Source organism: Hypanus sabinus, chromosome 1 (assembly GCF_030144855.1).
Source record: "Hypanus sabinus isolate sHypSab1 chromosome 1, sHypSab1.hap1, whole genome shotgun sequence".
In the NCBI taxonomy this organism is placed as follows: domain Eukaryota; kingdom Metazoa; phylum Chordata; class Chondrichthyes; order Myliobatiformes; family Dasyatidae; genus Hypanus; species Hypanus sabinus.
The window spans coordinates 19,621,903-19,642,298 of record NC_082706.1 but is presented as its reverse complement, the minus strand read 5'-3'; the positions used below and the strand labels follow the sequence as shown (position 1 = coordinate 19,642,298).

The following is a 20,396-nucleotide window of genomic DNA, read 5'->3' as shown; positions in this document are numbered from 1 at the left end:
TCAGCATAGGCATGGTGGACTGAAAGGACTTTTTCTATGCGATAAGGCTCTCCAGAAGATGAGTGAGCTGCAGGTCGTTCTCTGGTTAAGTTAAAAGGTTGCTAACCATTTATCATATCATGTTTTCCCAGTGCAGGGTGGGCCTTCACTAATATTTCTCAAGCAATTTGCAGGCATTGTACATCATTTGCATACAGTCATCTGAAGTCAACTTGATAAACATGCATCCTTCATTTCCAACCCTTTCACTCCATCACCACAAACATTAGAGGTAAAAAAAAATTATACTGACCTTGGCACTGTAACAAGAATGAATTTCAGCTCTTAAACTTCAGTCACGGTGACATTATCTGTCCCCCAGCCTTGATAAAGCTTTAGCAGTGAATTTTAATACACATTTCAGTCTGATTAATACAAAATTCAACTTCTGGTACAGGATTCTCCTTACCAAGGAGAGAGCAAGTACATGCATGACAAGGCAAGATTATGCCAAATGCATTAAACATGTACAGGTGACAAAGAGTTTCAATTCAATGCATTAGAGTCTTATACGTTAACTTTTTTTTAATCCGCCCCGCTGGAGGATGTTGAATTTGAGTGTCAGAGCAGTATGTGACAAAGACCTATCTTTGCAATTTTATTCATCTAACCACTGTTATAGACGTGGCTGTAACGATGTCTGAAGACTGAAAATACCCAGTGCTGGAAGTGCAACGTAAATATCAAAAGTCCCAGAAAGACTCATCAGGTTGGACAGCATCAATGGAGAGGGAAGCAGAGCTCGATAACACTTCACTAGAGCTAGAATAGGATATTCCCATTACTACCAAGAAGGAGGAGGTACAGGAGCCTGAAGACCCACACTCAATTATTCAGAAACAGCTTCTTCCCCTCCACCATCAAAATTCTGAAATATAGGACCAAAAGGAGCTGAATAAGGCCACTTGGCCCATCAATTCTGCTTTGACATTTGGTCTTATTTTCCCTCTCATTGGTATTCTCCTTTGATGCCTTTCCTAATCAAAAACCTATCAACCTGCACTTTAAAGATACCCAGTGACTTGTCCTCCGCAGTCATCTGTGGCAATGAATTCCACAAATTCATTACCTTCTGGATAAAGAAATCCCTCCTCATCTCTCGCCTTCTTTTCTGAGGCTGTACCCTTTGCTGCTACACCTTCTGATATTCGAAACATGTCCACTCTATCCAGACCTCTTAATATTTGGTAGATGTCAATGAAAAAATCCCCCTCATTTTCCTAAATCAGAGCCATCGAAAGCGCCTTGTATTTTAACCCTTTCCTTCCTGGGATAATTTTTGCAAACCTCCTCTGGACCCTCTCCAATGCCTTTCTTCGATATGAATACCATCAGGAACACCATCACATTATTCTCTATTATGCTCTATTTATTTATTTTTGTAGTTCATAGTAATTTCATATCTTTGCACTGTACTGATGCAAGAAAACACCTATTTCATGTCAACTAAGTTAATCTGATTCTGATATGCATCTGTAACAGAAAAGCAAAAGAAATGCAATTGAAGATGCCTTCTTTCCCTGACCTTGACATAAAATCACCTGGTTTTGTATATTTTCCCAGTTCTGAGGTCATCGACCTCAAATGTTAACTCTGTTTCTCTCTCTGCAGATGCTGCCTGACCTACTGAGTAGTTCTAGTGCTTCATGTTTCTAGGTTTTTTGAACTTCCAGCATCTTCAACCCTGTTTCCCTACCTGACCATCTGAGGGTAATGAATAACTGCAAGGAGCAAACTTGTCTTTCAAACTGATGCTGATCTAAACACCCAATTACAATTCACAAAATATCCAGCGTCTGACACCACCACATCATGCCCACCTTAGTGATAATTACAAGCCTGATGAATTGTCAGTGAATTGATCCAGGGAGAGATGTTCAAAGCACAGAACAAGTGTGGAGTAAGATTCAGTGGTGAACAACAATCTGCAGTCAATATTGCTCAGAGATACTAGATCTTGCCTACTTCAGATCTCTTTAGGTGATTAATAAGGTAAGGGACATTCATTAAGATGTATTAAATCAAAGCGTTTTCAGTCATTGATAACATTTGCTTGCAGTGTATTGTCTGTAAGATCAGGGCTCGATTCCCTCCGTTGTTTATAAGGGGTTTGTATGTTCTCCCTGAGACTGCATGGGTTTCCTCCTGGTGCTTTGGTTTCCTCCTACATTCCCACAGACATGTTAGAGTTAGGGTAGTTGAATTACAGGCATGATATGATGATGCCAGAAGCGTGACAATGCTTGTGGGCTGCCCATCACAATCCTCGCTGATTTGATTTGATCCAAACGATGCATTTCACTGCCTGTTTCAATGTCCATTTGACAATCAAGGTAATCTCTTCCCTTGCCCAAGTTAAAAAGAAGTTTCTTCTACTTTGAGGAAGTAGAATTGCAGAATTCTTCTACTGCCTAACCAGGTTCTTCATTCACAAATGATGAGAGGAGATGAGATGAGAGCAAAACAGGGCTGTGGTCCCTGGTATGACCTTCATTCACAGTCAATGATGCCTTTCCTCTCTCTGAAGCCAAACCATCTTGTTTACATTCAGGAGCAAGGCTAGATCAGACAGGTTCTCAAACCTGCTTTCCCATTTAATAAAACCATGGAAGGTTTGATTACGACCTTAATCTATTTGCCTTTTAGAGTCTTTCAGCCCCTTGTTTATGAAATATCTATCTGTTTCATCTTCAAATACGTTTTAAAACTTTGCTTTGAGGTGGAGAATTCCAAAGACTTATTCTGAGAGGGAGAAAACAATTGCATTGTCTTGGTCTTATTAAGTGTTGTTGCCTAGTTCCAGATTCTCTCAATATGAGGAACATCTCCTCCAGATCCACCGTATTATAAATTTTTTGGATTATATTTATTTCAAGTACATCCCATTTCACTCTTCTAGACTCCAGCAGATAGAAGCTCAGTCTGTCCAGCCTTTCCTCATGAGGCAACCCAAACATTCCAGATACTGATCCAGTAAACCTTTCTGAACCACCATGAAAGCATTAGCATCCTTTCTTAAATAAGGAGACCAGTTCTCCCGATATAAACTGGCCATTGCCCTGGAGAATAACCTCCCCACAATTGTAAAGATCAAAAGACTGAAATAATGAAAATCTGAAATGAAATAAAATAAATTTTAAGATTCTGGAGACACTCAACAGGTCAGGCAGCATCCACGGAAAGAGAAACAGTTGAAGACCCTTCATCAGAACTATGATTGTAAGAAAACAGGTCAGCACTAAATTACACAGGGTGTGAGTTAAGGATAAATTGAATGCCTCTGGTAGGCTGAGGCCAGGTTGCCAAATGGATAAGCTGTAGATGGTGTCACACACAGAATGCTGGTGGAACACAGCCGGTCAGGCAGCATCTATAGGAAAAAGCACTGTCGACGTTTCGGGCCGAGATGTCCTGACGAAGAGTCTTGGCCCAAAACGTCAACGGTGCTTCTTCCTATAGATGCTGCCTGGCCTGCTGCGTTCCACCAGCATTTTGTATGTGTTGCTTGAATTTCCAGCATCTGCAGATTTCCTCGTGTAGATGGTGTCATCCGGTTACTTGGAACTTATCACCCTATCTTCTAATGTTGTACACATTTCTGACTTGGAAGTATATCATATGTCCTTCATCAGTGCTAGTTCTAAATCCTGGAGCTCTCTGCTCAATGCATTCACAAGACAAGTCACGCTGGTTCAAGCAGGGTGAATCACCACCATAGTCTTGTCAGGGGCAGCTGAGGCTGAGAAACAGAAACTAGTAACATCTACATACTGAAAAACTAATTTGAAAAATTACTCACTGGGACATCTGTTTTCCTCCAAATCTCGCCTGGTGACTAATTGTGAATTTGTTTCTGGATCATCAATTAGTAGACCTTCAGCTGAGAGATTGGTTTCACAGGTACCGCGAAGCATGCAGTGAAATGCGCCCTTTACCGCATACACCAGCACAGACCGAGGCAGCTTGCAAGTGTGGCCGTGCTCTCAGCACCATTGTAACATGCCCACATCTTACTGATCCTAAGATGTACAGCACTGAACTGTGGGAGGAAACCAGAACACCCAAAGTCACAGTGAGAATGTACACACAGAAGTGGGAACTGAACCTTGATCTCACAGTTGGCTCTGTTATAGCAGTATGCTAACTACTACACTAATGTGCCACCCTTAACTCCATTTCCCTCCCTCCACATCATTTTCCTTAACACCTGCTCTCTGACCAAGCTTTTGGCCATCTACTTTACTCTCTCCTTTTGAGTTTATGAGACGTGGTATCAAATTTAGTTTTGTGTCAACACTATGAAGCAACTAGGAAGGGTTTGCCCTGGCAAAGGTCCTTTTTAGATGCATTTTGTGGATTACACAAAGACAGGTGGAGGGGCAGGTAGTGTTGAGGAAGCAGGGAGTCTGCAGAAAGACTTGGACAGATTAGGAGAACGGGCAAAGAAGTAACAGGTGGAATACAGCATAGGGAAGTGGTTGATCATGCACTTTGGCAGGCTATTTTCTAAAGGGGGAGTGAATTCAGAAATGAAATGTTAAAGGGGACTTGGAAATCCTAGTGCAGGATTCCACAAAGGTTAAATTGCAGGATGAGGCAGTAATAAGGAAGGGAAATATTTTCAATTCAAGAGGACTAGAATATAAAAGCAAGGATGTAATGCTGAGGCTTTATAATATGTTGCTCAGACCACAGCTGGAGTATTATGAACAGATTTAGACCATAAGACATAGGAGCAGAATTAAGCCATCTTGCCCATCAAGTCTGCTCCACCATTCAATCATGGCTGATCCTTTTTTCTATCCCATCCTTAACCCCAGTTCCCATCCTCCTCCCCGTTACCTTTGATCCCTTGTCCAATCAAGAATCTATCAATCTCTACCTTAAATACACCGAATGACCTGGCCTCCACAGCTGCATGTGGCAACAAATTCCACAAATTCACCACCCGTTGGCTAAAGAAATTTCTCAATGTCTCCGTTTTGAAAGGGCACGCCTCTATCCTGCAGCTGCGCCCTCTTGTCCTAGTCTCTCCCACCATGGGAAAAATTCTTTCCACATCTACTCTGTCTAGGCCTTTCAACATTCGAAAAGTTTTAATGAGATCCCCCCTCATCCTTCTAAATTCCAGTGAGTACAGACTCAGAGCCATCAAACGTTCCTCATATGAGAACCCTTTCATTCCTGGAATCATCCTTGTGAAGCTCATCTAGACCCTCTCCAATGCCAGCACATCTTTTCTAAGATGAGGGGCCCAAAACTGTTCACAATACTCAAGGTGAGGCCTCACCAGTGGCTTATAAAGCCTCAGCATCACATCCCTGCTCTTGTATTCTAGACCTCTTGAAATTAATGCTAAAATGCATTTGCCTTTCTCACCACTGACTCAACCTGCAAGTTAACCTTCAGGGTGTTCAGCAAAAGGACTCCCAACTCACTCTGCATCTCAGATTCCTGGATTTTCTCCCCGTTTCGAAAATAGTCCACATATTTATTTCTACTACCAAAGTGCATAACCATGCATTTTCCAACATTGTATTTAATTTGCCACTTTCTTGCCCATTCTCCTAATCTGTCTAAGTCCTTCTGCCTCCTACCTGTTTCCTCCACACTACCTGCCCCTCCACCAATCTTCGTATCATCTGCAAACTTGACAACAAGGTCATCTATTCAATCATCTAAGTCATTTATATACAGCATAAAAAGCAGTGGTCCCAACACCAACCACTGCTGAACACCACTTGTCACTGGCAGCCAACCAGAGAAGGACCCACTCACTGCTTCCTACCAATTATCCAATACTCTAATCATGTTAGTAACTTTCCTGTAATACCATGGGCTCTTAACTTGGTAAGCAGCCTCATGTGTGGAACCTTGTCAAAGGCTTCTGAAAGTCCAAATACACAACATTTTGTCTATCCTACTTGTAATTTCTTCAAAGAATTCCGTCAGGTTCGTCAGGCAGGATTTTCCCTGAAGGAAACCATGCTGTCTTTGTACTATCTTGTCCTGTGTCACCAGGTACTCCATCACCTCGTCCTTTACAATTGACTCTAACATCTTCCCAACCGTTGAGGTCAGGCTAGCTGGTCAATAATTTGCTTTCTCCTTTCTTAAAGAGTGAAGTAATGTTTGCAATTTTCCAGTCCTCTGCCAGAGTCCAATGATTTTTGAAAGATCATTTCTAATGCCACCTCAATCTGTAATGCTACCTCTTTCAGAACTCAGTGTGCAGTTCATCTGGTCCGGGTGACTTATGTACCCTTAGGTCTTTCAACTTTTTGAGCACCTTCTCTCTTGTATCAGTAACTGCATCCACTTCTCTTCCTTCATACACTGCGAAATCAGGCATACTGCTGGTGTCCTCCACAGTAAAGACTGACACAAAGTGCTTAATTAGTTCAGCAGCCATCTACTTGTCCCCTGTTATTATTTCTCCTGCCTCATTTTCTAGCGATTCTATATCCACTCTCATTTCTCTTTTATTTTTAATATACTTGAAAAAACTTTTACTTTCCACTTTGATATTATTTGCTAGCTTGCTTTCATATTTAATCTCTTCCCTTTTAATGTTTTTTTTAGTTGCTCTCTGTAGGTTTTTAAAAACTTCCCAATCCTCTATCTTCCCATTAATTTTTGCTTTGTAGTATTCCCTTTCTTTTGCTTTTACAATAACTTTGACCTCCCTTGTCAGCCATGGTTGTACTATTTTATCATTTGAGTACTTCTTCATTTTTGGAATACATGTCCTGCACCTTCCTCATATTTCCCAGAAATGCACACCATTGCTGCTCTGCTGACATCCCTATCAGCAGCTCCTTCCAATTTACTTTGGCCAGCTCCTCTCTCATACCGCTGTAATTTCCCATACTCCACTGAAATACTGCTACATCAGACTTTACTTTCCTCCTATCAAATTTCAAGTTGAACTCAATCATATTGTGGTCACTGGTTCCTAAGAGTCCGTTTACCTTAAGCTCCCTAATCACCTCTGGTTCATTACATAACACCCCAATCCAGTGTAGTTGATCCCCTAGTATGCTCAATGACAAACTGCACTAAAAAGCCATCACTTAGGCATTCAAGAAACTCACTATCTTGAGATCCGTTACCAACCTGATTTTCCCAGTCGACCTGCATGTTAAAATCTCCCATAACTACCATAACATTGCCCTTTTGAGTTGCCTTTTCTATTTCTTGATGTGGTCCATCTCCCAGCCACTGTTGGGAGGCCTGTATAAAACTGCCATCAACATCCTTTTACCCTTGCAGTTTCTTAAACCAACACACAAGGATTCAACATCTTCCAATCCTATGTCAGGAAGGATGGATGGGACAAAGCTAGATGCAGGAAGATTGTTTCCGATGTTGGGGAAGTCCAGAACGAGGGGTCACAGTTTAAGGATAAAGGGGAAGCCTTTTAGGACCGAGATGAGGAAAAACTTCTTCACACAGAGAGTGATGAATCTGTGGAATTCTCTGCCACAGGAAACAGTTGAGGCCGGTTCATTGGCTATATTTAAGAGGAAGTTAGATATGGCCCATGTGGCTAAAGGGATCGGGGGTATGGAGAGAAAGCAGGTACAGGGTTCTGAGTTGGATGATCAGCCATGATCATACTGAATGGCGGTGCAGGCTTGAAGGGCTGAATGGCCTACTCCTGCACCTATTTTCTATGTTTCTATATCACATCCTTCTACTGGTTTGATGCCATTCTTTACCAGTAGAGACACCCCTTCTGCCTACCTTCCTATCTCTCCAATATAACATGTAACCTTGGTCACAACATCATATCTAGCAATTGGTAATAGTACAAGATCATCCACCTTATTTCTTATACTACTTGCATTTAGATACAACACCTTGAGTACCGTATTTGCTATCCTTTCTGACTCTGCATCTCTAATGATTCGATACTCAGCCTGTTGGCTGCAACTAAGTCCCATCACCTGCCTACCCCTCCTGACAGTCTGACTGCATGCTATCTTTACTTTTTAACAAACTGTCCTTTCCTGAGTCCCTGCACTCTGGTTCCCACCCCCTTGCCAAGTGAGTTTAAACCCTCCCCAACCGCTCTAACAAACCTGTCCATGAGAATACTGGTCCCCCTCGGGTTCAGGTGCAACCCATCACTTTTGAGCAGGTCATACCTCCCCCAGAAGAGATCCCAGTGATCCAAGAACCTGAAGCCCTGCCCCCTGCACCAGCTTCTCAGCCACGCATTTATCTGCCACATCATCCTGTTCCTACCCTCACTGGCGCATGGCACAGGCAGCAATCCAGATATTACTACCTGGGAGGTCCTGCTTCTCAGCTTTCTACCTAGCTCCGTAAATTCTCTTTTCAGGACCTCATTACTTTTCCTTCCTATGTCATTGGTACCAATATGTTCCAAGACATCTCTCTGCTCCCCCTCCCTCTCCAAAATGTTGTGGACGCAACCTGCGACATCCCTAATCCTGAGACCTGGGAGGCAACGTACCATCTGGGTGTCCCGTTCACGTCCACAGAATCTCCTGTCTCTTCCCCTCACTATCAAGTCCCCTATCACTACCACTCCCTTCTCTCTCTCTTTCCCTTCTGCACCACGGACCCATGGTCAGTGCCTGTAACCCGGTTGACGTAGCGTTCTCCTGGGAGGTCATCCCCTACAAAAGTATCCAAAGTGGTATACTTATTTTTGAGGGTAATGGCCACAGGGGTGCTCTGTTCTAACTGCCTATCTCCTGACAGTCACCCAGCTACTCGCCTCCTGCAACTTTGTGGTGACTACCTCCCTATAACTTTGATGAATCTGAGTCCCATGTTCTAAGGAAGGAAGCAAGGTTTCATATCCTAAGCATTTGGAAGGGTTCAGGAATGACATAAGGAATGAAAAGGTTAATGTGTGGGCTTGAGGAGTCTGAGCCTGTACTTGCTAGAGTTTAGAAGAATGAGGAGGATCTCATTGAACCTACCAAATATTGAAAGGCTTTACATAGTGTGGGCTTGGAAAGGAGGTTTCCATTGTGGGAGGGTGTAGGACCAGAGGCCACAACCTTAGAATAAAAGGCCATCCCTTTAGAACAGAGATGACAAGAAATTGATGGCAAGGAGTTTTATTTAGCCAGATGGTGGTGAACCTGTGGAATTCTTTGCAGAGATGGTGGTCACTGTGGCGCATTTAAGGTGGAGGTTGATAGGTTCTTGATTGGTAAGGGCATCAAAGATTACAGGGGGAAAGCAAGGGAATGGGGTTGAGAGGGGAAATCTGCCATGATAGAATGGCAGAGTAGACTCAATGGGCTGAAAGGCCTTTTCTGCTCCTCTGTCTTATCTCTTATTGTCTTAATATTACAGCCAGCTGAACATCCAATTGCTAAGGCTGAGAAGGTTGATTTTGATTTCACCTTCCCTTCTGTCTGCCTGAGGGTGATCAGCTCAACATGTGAGGGAGCACAGCGCAAACTCATTGTCTGATGCATCTCCATTTCAGTTTGCCCTCACTCTAGAATTTTCAAATACGTTGATGGCCTTGTTTTTTTTATATATAGATTAAAGAGCAAGTGATAATTGCAACGAGGACTCGGGTGATCTGCAGGTTGAACTTTCAGCTGAGTCCCAGACAGATAGAGTAAATTGTAGAGAAGTAACATGAATTATAATTTGTGTAAAAAGCAGTGTCCATGTGATGCCTGAGAGAAAATAAGCCCCATTCCTTGCATACTTACATAACATATACAACTCGTGATTGTCTCGTCCCTGACCCCAGTAATTTCCCCTTATTTTTCCAATACACATACTTCGTTGCATTACAGTTTGCTACTCCCATTTGAAAGTTCAAAGTAAATTTCTTATCAAAGTGCACGTACGTCACCATATACAACCCTGAGATGCACTTTCTTCCAGGCATGCACAGTCGTTTAAAGAAATACGAATCAATGAAAAACTGCACACAAGCAAAGACTGACAAAAAACGAATGCGCAAAAGAAGACAATCTGTACAAATAAAAAGAAAAATAAACAATCAAACAAATATACCAATAAAACTGAGAACCTGAATTGAAAACTCCTTGAAAGTGCCTCTATTAGTTGTGGAATCAGTTCAGTGTTCAAGTGAGTGATGCTATCCATGCTGGTACAGGAGCCTAAAGATTGAAGGGTAATAACTGTTCCTGAACCAGGTGTCGTGGGACCTAAGGCTCCTGTACCTCCTTCCTGATGGCAGCAGCAAGAAGAGAGCGTGGCCTGGATGGTGGGGGTCTTTGATGATGGATGCTACTTTCTTAGAGCTCCTTGTAGATGTGCTCAATTTTGGGGAAGGGCTTTGCCTGGGATGGACTGGGCTGAATTCAGAGATGTGGTTGGTTGGTTCATGGGGTTTGCTGAAGAAATAGGTGAGTTTAGGAGAAGATAGGCAGTGAGCAAGCTGAGGGTGAATGGGAAAGATGTCAGAGACTTTGGGAGCAGCTAAGGGTGAGGCCGGTGATCTGTGAGGCAGCAACCAGGGAACAGGAGCTGGTCAGAAAAAGTATTCCATTGTGCTAGAGGCCTGATATTACAGAATGTATAATTTCCACAATATTGCCATTAAGCAGGGCTTTAATTCTTTCCAATTTCAACAGACCCCTTACAGCAAAGCAAAACTCCTTTATTCTGCCTCATTACTGTTCCTTAAGATTCATCAACAGAATGGCGTCATTTAGCAGAATATTGCTTTTCCTTGCAACTGGTATCCCTACAGCTTCTCTGTATAAGAAAGCCAAACTGCTTATATGCTTTGGAATCACTGTGTTATAGAGCCATTCAGCTTGGAAATAGATCCTCAGCACCCTTCATCCACCCCCGTGTACTGCCCCTTTGTGCTTATGCTCCACACCTCATACCCACACTGAGACAGTCACTGTCCAACGGTGTAGTCATATGACCTGCTGCTAGCTAGAAGAGTTCCTCTTGCCAAGAGCCACTTGCCCACTTTCCTGTCAGACACCTCGTGTCACTTTATATACAGTGCATACAATCAATCTATATATATATAAGCTGATGTGGGAGCAGAGCTGCAGAAAGTTGTAAACTCAGTCAGCTCCATCATGGGCACTAACTCCCCCAGCATCCAGGACGTCTTCAAGGAGCGATGCCACAAAAGGCAGCATCCATCATTAAGGACCCCCATCACCCAGGGCATGCCCTCTGCTCGTTGCTACCATCAGAGAGGAGATACAGGAGCCTGAAGGCCCACACTCAATGATTCAGGAAGAGCTTCTTCCCCTCTGCCATCTGATTTCTGAATGGGCATTGAACCTATGAACACTACCTCATTACCTTTTTATTTCTGTTTTTTTTCTACTTATTTAATTTAAATATATCTATATATATATATGCACCCCTTATTGTAATTCACAGTTATAATTACTGTATGTAGTTTTGCAATATACTGCTGCCACATAACAGCAAATTTCATGACATTTGCCAGTGATATTAAAACTGATTCTGAAAAGCTAACCTCATGTGCATATGGCTACACTCAAACGGTTAATTGTACAAGCACAAGAAAATTCTGTAGATGCTGGAGATCCAAAGCAGCATGCACAAAATGCTGGAGGAACTTAGCAGGTCACACGGCATCTACGGAAAAAAGTAAACAGTCGACATTTCGGGCACAGACCCTTCTTCAGGACTGGGAAAGAAGGGGGGAGATGCCAGAATGAAAGGGTGGGGGCAGGAAGAGAGAGGGGTAAGAGGTTAGCAGGAAGGTGATAGTTGAAGCCAGGAAGGTAGGAAAGGCCAGGAGCTGGAGGAGAAAGAATCTGATAGGAGAGAAGAGTGGGCCATAGGAGAAAGAGATTTAGAAGGGGACCCAGAGGGAAGTAATAGGCAGGTGAGAAGTGAAAGGTCAGAATGCGGAATGGGGGGAGGTGAATTTATTCACCGGAAGGAGAAATCAATATTTATACTATCAGGATGGAGGGTGCCAAGACGGAGTATAAGGTGTTGCTCCTCCACCCTGAAGGTAGTTTTATCTTGGCACAAGAGGAGGCCATAGATCGACAGGTTAGAATGGGAATGGGAATTTTAAAATGTTTGGCTAATGGGAGGTACGGCTTATGGCAGATGGCACTTTAGCTGCCTGGAGGGATAAGTGCCTGGAGGGTGATTTGTGGGGAGAGATGAAAGGAAAAAGGTATCATGGAAGGAGCAATCTCTTTGGAAAGTAGAGGAGGGGAGGTAACATTATGTTGTATAAGATTGCTTTAATATTTAAATTTATTGTGTATTTTTTATTGTGTTCTTTATGCTTGTAGTGTTTTAGTGCTGATTGGGTCGTTTTGTTCTCCTTTACACTCATGAATGACAATTAGCAATCTTGAGATTTTTGACTACTGGGGTTATAACACTAAATCCCCCAACCATTAAACACCCACTTACACCAATACTACACAAGTCCAACTTTATTCTCGCCTCCTTCTGCAAATCACCCATACACTTGGAGCAGCCTACAGTGGCCAATCAACTTACCCAACCTGCAAGTTTGTGGGCTGTGCGAAGAACTGGGAAGCCGCGAGAATGCGCAAATTCCACCGGAGCTCCGGTGGTCTGATTTCACTGAAGCAACTGCCGTGCTGATGGTGCTGCCCCAACAACCCTGTCGAAACGCCGCACGTGTTGAAATAAAACCTCGCTGGATCCTGCAAAGTGAGAACACGCTGACATCCCACAGGAAGGAGAACCAAACGGTAACTCAGCCTGTGAGTAATGATCTGAATGCAGATTTTTCCCTGATCTACTAAGATTCACTTCCAATTCAGACACCAGGAGCAACAGACTGATCTTTATTAACCAGGAGCAGCATCTTTATTAACATGCGGAGTGGTCTATAATGAGCAAAGCCGGCATGCATTATAAATAGGGAAGTACTCTGACTCAGCTAATAGAGCTGCTGCCTTATAACTCCAGGGGTGCCAGTTCATTCCTGACGTCAGGTGCTGGCTGTCACTTGTGCAATTTGGCTGCTCTGGGTAGATCACTATGAATTCCATTTCAGTAAATGAATTTAAGTCTTGTTTCTCCAGTCTACTTGATTGACTTGTTTAAGAGGAGCATAAGTCAAGGAAGTAGCACTCCCCTTCCATTTTTCCTCTCCTCCATTCTATTGGATCAGAAGGTTCAACCGCTTGTGAACATAGAAACATAGAAAACCTACAACACAATACAGGCTCTTCAGCCCACAAAGTTGTGCTGAACATGTCCCTATCCTAGAAATTACAAGGCTTACCTATAGCCCTCTATTTTTCTAAGCTCCATGTATTTATCCAAAAATCTCTTAAAAGACCCTATCGTATCCGCCTCCACCACCTTTTCCGGCAGCCCATTCCTCGCACTCACCACTTTCTATGTAAAAACCTTACTCCTGACATCTCCTCTGTACTTACTTCCAAATACTTTAAACCTGTGTCCTCTTGTGGCAACCATTTCAGCCCTGGGATAAAGCCTCTGACTATCCACATGATCAATACCTCTCATCATCTTGTACACCTCTATCAGGTCACCTCTCATCCTCTGTCACTCCAAGGAGAAAAGGCCAAGTTCACTCAACCTACCCTCATAAGCCAAGTACCATCAGACTGTAATGGCTCTTTCTCACTGGAGAAGACTCTTAAACAGACTTTTTGTATGATAAAGATGAACTCCTGATCTCTCAGTTTACCTCTAACTGGCCCTCGCACTTCATGGGCGGCACGGTAGCGTAGTGGTTAGCGCAAGGCTTTAGAGTACAGGGACTGTACAGGTTTGATTCCCACCGCTGTCTATAAGGAGTTTTTACGTTCTCCCGGTGACCCTGTGGGTTTTCTCCGGGAGCTCCAGTTTCCTTGCAAAGTCCAAAGAGGTACTAATTGGTGGGTTAATTGGTCATTGTAAATTGTCCTGTGATTAGGCTAGGGTAAAGTTGGGACGGCGTTGCTGAAAGAGCCAGAAGGCTCTATTCTGCACTGTATTCCAATAAATAATAAATAAGTATGAGTCTACCTGCACTTTCCCTGTAACACTGCAACATGATATTCTGCTTCATCTTTTAACTACCTCTTTTTATTTGTCAGGTGACAGGCTGGAGATGTGTCTCTACCAAAGGAGGTGTAAGGTGCTCCTTCCCTCCGCTAGCCTGCAGGTCACCCTTGGGCAAGGTGTAGCAGCGCGCCCCCCCCCCCCCCCGCCTCCGATCAGGGTCACGTGAAGCCAAGGGAGCAGGTGGTGGATGGTCATATGAGCAGCCAATGCAGATCACAAGTTCAGGTTATGCGACCACTGCTGCTAGGCAGAACATCTCTGAAAAGCACCGATAATGGCTGGGGTCGCCTGTCTTGTAAAGACACTGCCCAGAAAAAGGCAATGACAAACCACGTCTGGAGAAAAATTTGCCGAGATCAATCATGGTGATGGAAAAACCATGATTGCGTACATCATACAATATGGCACATAACGAGCAAACAAATTGTACTGATAGAACATAGGACATAGATCAGCTCCACACAGTGGTACTCTAAGATAACCTACTCTGAGATAAATCTAACCCTTCTCTCCCACATAGCCCTCCTTTTTCTTTCATCTATTGCCAACTTAAGAGTCTCTTAAATGTATCAAATGTATCCACATCTAACAGCACTATTGCCAGCACATGATACTTGGAATGATATGACTGGATTATTTCTAAAGTAATTTTTTCACTATTTCTTTGTACGTGTTACATCAGAAAGCCAAATACCAATTACCACCACTACTAGAGGTGGCACCTCACAGATCCAGTGACCCAGGTTCAATTCTAACCTCTGGTGCCATCTGTGTAGAGTTTTCATGTCCTCCCTGTACTCTCTGGAGTTTAGAAAAATGAAGGTGGGGGGGGGGGGGGATCTCTTTGAAACCTATCAAATATTGAAAGGCCTAGATCAGACGTTCCCAGCCTGGAGTCCACAGACTCCTGGGTATTGGCCCAGGGCATAGAAAAGGTTGGGACCCCGCGGCCTAGATAAAGTGCTTGTGGAGAGGATGTTTCTTACAGTGGGAGAGTCTAGGACCAGAGAGCACAGCCTCAGAATGCAAGCATGTCCCTTTAGAACAGAGATGAAGAGGAATTCCTTTAGCCAGAGGGTGGTGAATCTGTGGAATTCATTGCCATAGATGGCTGTGGAGGCCATATCATTAGGTATATTTAAAATGGAGGTTGATAGCTTCGTGATTAGGAAGAGCGTCAAAGGTTACAAGGAGAAGTCAGGAGAGCGGGGTTGAGATGGGTAATGAATTAGCCATGTTGAAATGGGGCAGCAGACTCAAGGGGCCAAATAGGCAAGTTGTGCTCCTGTGTCTTACGATCTTATCGTGGCTCCCTTCTCTCCTCATGAGCGCACTGGCTCAGTCAGTCAGCTTAATTCCTCCGCATCAGGGCAACTCCACAATCCCAGGTGTCAAGTTCAAGGATGTTGATCACCATATCCTGTGGACTTGCTAGCCTTCTGTTCCTTTAATTTTTCCATGACCTTTTTTCCCTAATTATCTTACATGGTCTGTACACACCCGCTGTGTGGTGAAAAGGGCACAACAGCGCCTCTTTCACCTCAGACGGTTGAAGTTTGGTCTGGGCCCCCAAATCCTAAGAACTTTCTATAGGGGCAATTGAGAACATCCTGACTGGCTGCATCAAATGCCTGGCATGGGAACTGTACTTCCCTCAATCGCAGGACTCTGCAGAGAGTGGTGCGGACAGCCCAGTGCATCTGTAGATGTGAACTTCCCACTATTCAGGACATTTACAAAGACAGGTGTGTAAAAAGGGCCCGAAGGATCATTGGGGGCCCGAGTCACCCCAACCACAAACTGTTCCAGCTCCAGGAAACAGTACCACAGCATAAAAGCCAGGACCAACAGGCTCCAGGACAGCTTCTTCCACCAGGCCATCAGACTATTTAATTCATGCTGACGCAACTGTATTTCTATATTATATTAACTATCCTGTTGTACATAATATTTATTATAAATTACTTATAAAATAAATTATTTATTATAATTAATTGTATGTTGCACATTTAGACAGAGACATAACGTGAAGATGTTTACTCCTCGTGTATGAAGGATGTAAGCAATAAAGTCATTTCAATTCAATTCAATAATGACATTCTGCCTATTTCTGAGATGCTTTCTGTATCCTTGTCCATGAATACAAACTCAAAATATTTGTTTAATCTCCCTGACCTTTCCTTGTTTACCAGGGCAATTTCTCCTGTCTTGATCTGTATTGAATTCACATCAATGTTTTTTAATCCTTCTAATTCTGCAACAGCCAAACTGACTAAAATCTGCAAACTGTGGCAGAACAAAAATAGATGCAGGCAGAGGGTTTTGTCATGTTGGCCTATCTTACAGTAATGATTCCCAGCTTTTTTTGAACCATTATGTTACCCTGGTATGTGAAATGAAGACTGCAGTATTCTCCCTGTTTTCCGCATTTTCTTGGTCCGTTGACTCAAAACATCCTACTATTCACAATCTTAACAGTAAACATATTGCCATTCCTTCATTGTTGCTGGGTTTAAACCACCCCATGCATCTCCTCAACAACAGCAAGGGGGACTCCTTAGAACATTGAACACATACCGTATTGTGCAAATGTCTTAGTTATAGTTAGGGTGCCTAAGACGCATGCACAGTACAGTAGTGTTTCTATGTATTGTACAGCCGCCACACAAAAAAAAATGTTGTCATGTGTGAGTGATGATAAACCTGATTGTGATATGGGCCGCTGTTGTGGACTGAGAGTGGCAAGGGGGCAGGGAGAGGGGTAGCATTGTTGGGGAGGGATCAGGAAGCACTGGAGCGAAGTTCAGTAATGGTCACTAAACCAGTTGTTTGGAATGGAATGACCTTGCCTGGTGTCTCAGAGCTGGGTGTGTCTACACCTGCGGCATGCCACCCCTGACACTCCTTCTCTGCCACCATGACGCAACAGCCTCACCATCCCCAACAATCTTCGCTCCTGTCAGATTTACAAACTCACTCTCTGCTCCATGCTGATGTATACAGTACTGTGCAAAAGTGCTAAGCCCCCTAGCTATAAATGAGAGATGATTGATAAGTTTGTGGCCTAAGGTAGAAGGAGTCAATTTTACAAAACCTAGCACATTTATTTTTCAACATAGTCCCCTCCTACATTTACACACTTAGTCCAGCGGCCGTAGAGCATACGGATCTTGGACCACCAGAAAGTGTCCACAGCAGGGGTGATTGATAAGTTCATGGCCTTAGGTAGAAGGGGATGAGTTATACAGCACTCGTTACATGCACATGCAGTTCAACACTTTGGGTGCTCTTGCAGAAAGTCTGAAGTTAATAACTCATCTCCTTCTACCTTAGGCCACAAACTTATCAATCACCCCCCCCCACTGGATCAGTTATTAACTGATGAGTTACTAACTTCAAACTTCCTGCATAATCACTCAGAGTTGAACTGCATGTGCATGTAACGAGAGCTGTATAACACATCGAATTCAAATTAGGCCACAAACTTATCAATCACCCCTCGTATATGTCCCTAAGAATAATACACAGTACTGTACAGCAGTACAGCACAGTGTGGGCACTTTGGCACACAATGAAGTATCAAAATATATAAACCCACTCTACTATTAATCTAATCCTTCCTCCATACATCGCCCATACTCTCCATTTTCTTATGTGCATCTGTCTACCTCAGAGTCTCTTAAAATGTCTCTTTTGTATCAGTCTCTACCACCACCAGTGGCAGTGTGTTCCGACAGCCACTCGTATATCAAATCTACCTCTGATATCTCCCCTAAACTTCCCTCCACTCACCTTAAAAAAGTGTTGCCTGGTATTGGTCATTGCCATCCTGCAAAAAAGTTATTGGCTGTCCACTCTGTCTGTGCTGGTCATAATCTTAGGCAATTATATCAAGTCATTTCGCATCCCCCTATGTTCCAAAGAGAAAAGCCCTACCTCACTGAACCTTTCCTCATAAGATATGTGATCTACTCCAGTCAGCATCCTGGTAAGTCTGCTTTGCATCCTCTCGGAAGCTTTCGTTACCTCCCTACAGTGAGTCGACCAGAACCGAGCACAATGTTCTGTGGTTTAACCCGGATATTATAAGGTTAAAACGTTAACTCACAGGTCTTGAACTCAATCCCTTGACTAATGAAGGCCAACACACCAATCACCTTCTTAAGCACTCTATCAACTTGCATGGCATCTTTGAGAGATCGATGGACATGAATCCAAAGATCCTTCCCTTCCTCCACACCGTTAGAGCCCTGTCCGCTGCCTTTGTTATCATCTTCTTGAGAACAATTAGGCACAGGCAATAAAACTAATATTAAATTCATCATTTTCACACAGTAGCCATAAGACAGGAGCAGAATTAGGCCATTAGGCCGATCAATCTGCTTTGCCGTTCAATCATAGGTGATTTTTTTTCCCTCTCAACCCCATTCACCTGCCTCCTTTCTATAACCTTTGATGTCCTCACCAATCAAGAAATTACTCATCTCTGATTTAAATATGCCCGATGACTTGGCCTCTGCTGCTGTCTGTGGCAATGAATTCCACAGATTCACCACCCTCTGGCTAAAGAAATTCCTCCCTCTTCTCTGTTCTAAAGGGACGTCCTTTTATTCTGAGCCTGTGCCTTCTGGGGCTAGCTTCAACATTACAGCCTTGCTTTTATATTCTCATCCATTTGAAATGAATACAACAAGCATTGCATTTGCCTTCCTTACTACAGTAGCTCATACTTCTGGCATTCTGATTTTTGCCTCTTTTTTGATATTACAGATTACAAATCATTTCCTTCTGTTCACATCTCCTCTGGAAACACCTTCACCCCCCCCCCCCCCTCCACTTACTCTCTCCGCCTCTCCCCACTTACTCCTCAACTTTAAACTTGTTCCATTTCTGGCATATCCCAGTCCCGATGAAAGGCTATCAGTTAGAAAATTTATGTCCAACAGAATCTGTGAAATTTATTTCACAGGATTTATTTTGGCTTCCGGATCAAAGAGTCACACACGTAAAAACAAAATCTTTAGCCCACTGAGTCCACAAGCTCTCATTTAAAGTTAAAAGTCAATATATTATCAAAGTATATATATCTCACCATGTGAGACCCTGAGATTAATTTTCTTGTGGGCATACTCAATAAATTCATAATAGAATGATAACTGTAATAGAATTAATGAAAGACCACACCAACTGGACATTCAACCAGTGTGGAAAAAGACAAGGAACAAAATTACAAAACAACAATTACAAAAAGTAAGAAGTAATCATAATAAATAAATAAGCAATAAATGTCAAGAAGCTGAGATGAAGAGTCCTTCAAAGTGAGTCCATAGGTTGTGGAAACATTTTGTCGATGGGGCAAATGCAGTTATCCCCTTTGATTCAAAAACCTGATTTATGAGGAGTAATATCTGCCCCTGTACCTGGTGGTGTGCATCCTGAGGCTCCTGTACCTTCTTCCTGATGATAGCAGTGAAAAGAGAGCGTGACCTGACACTATTCTGTTTTCCCAACTTCCCCATCAACTAATCTACCACTGAACAAACACTAAAATTAATTTACAGAAGCCAACTAGCCTACCAACCTATCTTTTGGACATGGTAGGAACACCGCATGATCACATGCAAGCAGCCAGAATAGAACGGCGATGGTGGATTAATATATCAGCCATGATAGAATGGTGGAGATGTAATGGGTCGAATTGGCTAATTCTGCTCCTAAGTCTTATGGTCACTTTATGAACAGGACATACCCAGGCAGCCTCTATTTCCAGTAGGTGCTTGTGTGAAAGTGTCCCTCCAGCATGCAGAACTTCACAACACTCCCTGAGATGCTGTCTGGTTCCATTGCCTTCCCTGCATCCTGTAAACATAGAACATTACAGTACAGTACATGTCCTTCAGCCCACAATATTGTGCCAATCTTTTAACCTACTCTGAAATCAATCTAACGCTTCCCTCCTACATAACCCTCTGATTTTCTATTATCCATGTGCCAATCTAAATGCCCCTAATGTATCTACCTCTACCACCACACCTGGCATGTATACACCACTGTCTGTGTAACATACGTCTGACATCACCCCTATACTGGCCTGGGTGTATTACCCATTTCTACCCTGTGAGGAAGTCTCGGGCTATCCACTCTATATATGCCTCTTATCAACTTCTTTACCTCTATCAAATTACCACTCATCCTCATTTGCTCCAAAGAGAAAAGCCCTAGCTCGCTCAACCTAACTGCATAAGACATTCCCTCAAGTCCATCTCCTCTGCATCCTCTCTAAATTGTCCAGGTCATTCCTATAACAAAGTGAC

General features: G+C 43.1%; 1 protein-coding gene and 1 long non-coding RNA gene across 6 annotated transcripts in view; one reads left to right on the top strand and one right to left on the bottom strand.

The window, feature by feature from the left end:
* Positions 1-20,396, top strand: part of LOC132391741 (netrin receptor UNC5D-like) — a 775,452-nt gene that overhangs the window by 660,596 nt on the left and 94,460 nt on the right. The window lies entirely within an intron of this gene.
* The window catches only part of LOC132391759 (uncharacterized), a 114,127-nt gene that overhangs the window by 9,004 nt on the left and 84,727 nt on the right, over positions 1-20,396 (bottom strand). The window contains exons 2-4 of one of the 2 annotated variants that reach the window (XR_009511342.1): positions 19,832-19,941; positions 12,535-12,704; positions 3,839-4,078 (exon numbers count right to left, since the gene is read on the bottom strand). This is a non-coding gene — a long non-coding RNA (uncharacterized LOC132391759). The remainder of the gene's footprint in view (positions 1-3,838; positions 4,079-12,534; positions 12,705-19,831; positions 19,942-20,396) is intronic. The other variant, XR_009511341.1, reaches the window with a different exon arrangement.